Consider the following 3824-nt stretch of genomic DNA (forward strand, 5'->3'; position numbering starts at 1 on the left):
ACATGTGTAACATCCCAATTTTCCTAAATTAGGATGTTATTAGATCATGCATATCATATTTTTATTGCATTATTTGCTTTTTTCTGAAATATTCAAATCATTATGCAACAAAGGCAATTTATTGGAGTGGAGATAACGTGACTTCTCCCCTGTTTAAAAATGTTCATAATGTGCAGAATATTATTTCCAGTTCATCTAATATGTTCTGGTAATTTTTCCAATCTCCAAATTATTTTATTTGTGTGTTATTTTACTGTTTGTGTGGCCTTTTGCATCAAAATGAATTTCTAAAATTGCATTAGGTGAGGAACTAGTGTTCCTGTAGTTTATATTAGCAGTATAGATTTTACTGTGTGTCTAAGTATTTCTATTTAGTTTTTATACTATGGTTTTAATTTTAGTTATTTTTTTTACTTCTGTTGTTTTGTAAAACAAAAAAACACAGCGCGCAGCGCAGAGCACTGCGCGGCCCAGCTAGCCGCAGCCCACCCAGCCCCATCGCTCCACGCCGCCAGCCCCGCAGCCCGCTCACTCGCAGTCGCTGCCGAAGCGGTACGCCCGCACCCGAACCGCATCGCTCGCCCGTACCCGATCCGCTAGTCGCGTCCAGCCACTGACTAGCGGGCCCCGCGCCTATTCGTCCCCTTCCTTCGGTCGGACGCACACGCCCCGCACCTATCTCCTTCCTACGAGCCGAGCCCGGATCGATCTGCGCCCCTGTTCGATCCCGTGCTCCTCAGGGACACCGTACACGGGCAAGACTCCGCGAGGAACGCCGCACCCTTTCTCCCGATTCTTCCACTCGCCGCACGCAGCTGCAGGGCGAAACCCGATCTCGCCCGGAGCTCCGCCAACAGCCGTCGTTCACCGTCCGAATCCGCCGCCGTAAGGACGCCCCGGCCGCTCCACTTGTCACCTTTCTAACTCCCTCTGGACGCTGCTCTCGCTGACTCCTTCTCGTGGCCATAAACGCAGCAGAGGGAGAGGAACGAGCTCGACCGCCGCCGCCGGAGCACACCGTGTTCTCGCCGTTGCCGTCGCCCGCAGAGCACGCCCCGTCGTCGTTTGACCTCACCACTGCGTCCACAACTCGAAGCCGCCTCCGCCCATCACATCACCTTCGCCGGAGCACCGCCGGAGAAGCGCCGCCGCCGACGCCCGAGACCGCCGCTGCCGTTCCTCTGTTTCCGGTGAGCACGCACGCGCAGGAGTTTTTCCACCAATCCCGTGCTGCCACGCGGCAGTGCTACAGGACACGCACAGAAGTCGCTACAGTCCAGATGTTTTCTGTTGCTTTTCTTTTTGTTTTATTTTCAGATTTTCAACTAGCTATATCTTTTAGTCTGGAGCTCCAATTTAGGTAATTCTTTTTTCCTATGATCTCACAAAAATCAGCACATTATCACAATACCAACTTTGCACATGTTTGCACTGTTCAAATTTGAATTCGTTTGAATTTGAATTAAATCTTTCGGAGGCCGTAACTTTCAAACCGTTTGTCGGTTTTAGGTGTTTCTTTTTGCGTTGTGACCGTAGTGCAATTTAGGTGCTGTTATGCTGCGGTTGTTGAGTTTTAAAAATGGTTTTCTTGCTGTTGGTTTTGTTTTGGTTCTATTTGTGTTTCGATGATTGATTTGTTGAATTGTGTGAAATGTGTAGATTGTCCGGAGTGCGACACGAGCTATTGTCAAGAGTGTGACTTTTTGAACCAGAACCAAGGCAAGTTACATGTTGATCATCCTTTACCTATTGTTTTCTATGCATGTAGTTATATCACACTATGAGTATATGCATGTATAGGATTACTATATTATTTTGCTATGTTGTTGAGCTATCTTCCCGTCTTTTGCAAATCGTGGTAGTTGTAGTTTGCTATGCTTTGTAGACGGGGGTGGTTCGTGTATTCATTGAGTTTATGTGAGGATTATATAAAGAACTAAATTGAGTAGTAATTAAGGATTTAATTCACCTCTGGGCGGAAGTGGTATTGCTTGGTGTTGAGGGAAGGCATCATGGGGTCTTGCACCTTTTCTAAGGCCATGCGCCCATGAGAGTGCACCCTAAGTGGAATGCCGCCCAGGTTCAAAAAGATCAGACAGACTTAGTGACTAGTAGCTTCCATGTGCGGCCACTGGCTATATGGGCTCTGGCTTAGTTGGTCAGTTGTTGGAACCCTTTCCCAGACTGTGTCGACAGATGTAGCATATGTAGGTGGGATGTGGCCGTCAGGTGGTTAAGGGAACCTCTTCTGAAAGACTTCGTCTTAATCTTCGGATTGGGTCCAGTGGGTAAAGCGTACAAAACTCTGCAGAGTATAAAAACTAATCATGATTAGCTGTGCCCCTGGTTATGGGTAAATTTGAGCCACTATGCCATTATAGTTGTTGGATGATCTTGACAGATGTGACACTTAATAATATTTGTGGGCAACTTAATAAAGGGTAGGTTGGATTTGATTTTGCCAACTCAACCTTGTGTACATAATTGTAGTAATAAAAGAACTAAATAATAAAATTGACTATTAGGTAGTTATTAGGATAAAACCAGCTTTCTGCAAAATAAACCCCTAAGCCTTCCTTTTGTTATACTATGCATATACATGTAGGTCTGCTATATTATTACTCCTGTGTAACTTGCCAATACATTCAAAGTATTGACCTATATGGCTGCAACGTCTCATGTTGCAGGATATTCAGACGAAGAGTAAGGTACCGTTAGGGTCGCGAGCCTACACTCAGCATCGCCAGTGGGCTATGATGGGACTCATCATTATTTTCTGCTACTTTTCCGCTGTTTGATTGAATAAAGCTAGCCAAGTGCTATGCAGATTGTTTTATTTTATATACTCTGGATCATACGTTGTAATAAATGATGCACTTGCTATTCTGGTATTCATCTATACTGTGTGTGCTAGCGAGTTCGATCCAGGGACTAGCACGGTAAGCACAGAGACTCAAATCCTTCGAGGTTTGGTCGTTACAACATGAGTTCTCGGCTACGTACACGCCTCAACAAAATGGAGTTGTTGAGAGGAAGAACCGGACGCTCATCGAAATGGTGAGAACGATGCTTGATGAATATAAGACGCCAAAACACTTTTGGGCGGAAGCGGTTGAGACAGCTTGCCATGCAACGAATCGTCTATATCTTCACAAGCTACTCGGCAAGACAACATACGAGCTTCTCACCGGTAACAAACCCCAAGTTGGATACTTTCGGGTATTCGACTCTAAGTGCTACATTTTTGATAAGCATCGTCATTCAAAATTTGCTCCTAAATCTCATGAAGGTTTCCTACTCGGTTATGGCTCAAACTCTCACACATACCATTTCTACAACAATTTCACCCGAAAGGTTGAACAGACGGTAGATGTGAAGTTTGATGAATCTAATGGCTCGCAACTAGAGCAATTGCCAATTGATGTAGGTGACAAAGATCCTTTGGAAGCAATCCAAGACTTGTCTATTGGCAAGATCCGTCCAACGGAGGTGAAGGAGAGTACCTCGTTCGTCCAAGTGGAAGCTTCTACCTCATGACAAGGTGAACCACGAGTTGACTCGGAGGCATCCACAAGTGGGACACGCCAAGATGAAGGAAACGAGGAAGTACACCAAGATGAACCTCATCAACCTCCTTTCCACCTCCATGAGAGAACAACAACGCCAACGACAACAAAGAAAGACAAGAGGAAGAACAAGATGATGAAGAAGATGTTCCACCCCGACCCAAACAAAAGCTCTCACGCGTTCGAGCAAGAGTCTCAAGAGATGATCCCGTCGAACAAATCTTTGATGATATTCAAACCGGGAGAATTACTCGCTCT

General features: G+C 45.5%; 1 long non-coding RNA gene across 1 annotated transcript; it reads left to right on the forward strand.

The window, feature by feature from the left end:
- Positions 1–675: 675 nt before the first annotated feature.
- LOC123496898 (uncharacterized) lies at positions 676–3019 on the forward strand. The gene is made up of 3 exons (XR_006668997.2): positions 676–885; positions 976–1190; positions 1660–3019. It is a non-coding gene; the product is annotated as an uncharacterized lncRNA (long non-coding RNA).
- Positions 3020–3824: the final 805 nt, after the last annotated feature.

Source organism: Aegilops tauschii, chromosome 1, assembly GCF_002575655.3.
Source record: "Aegilops tauschii subsp. strangulata cultivar AL8/78 chromosome 1, Aet v6.0, whole genome shotgun sequence".
In the NCBI taxonomy this organism is placed as follows: domain Eukaryota; kingdom Viridiplantae; phylum Streptophyta; class Magnoliopsida; order Poales; family Poaceae; genus Aegilops; species Aegilops tauschii.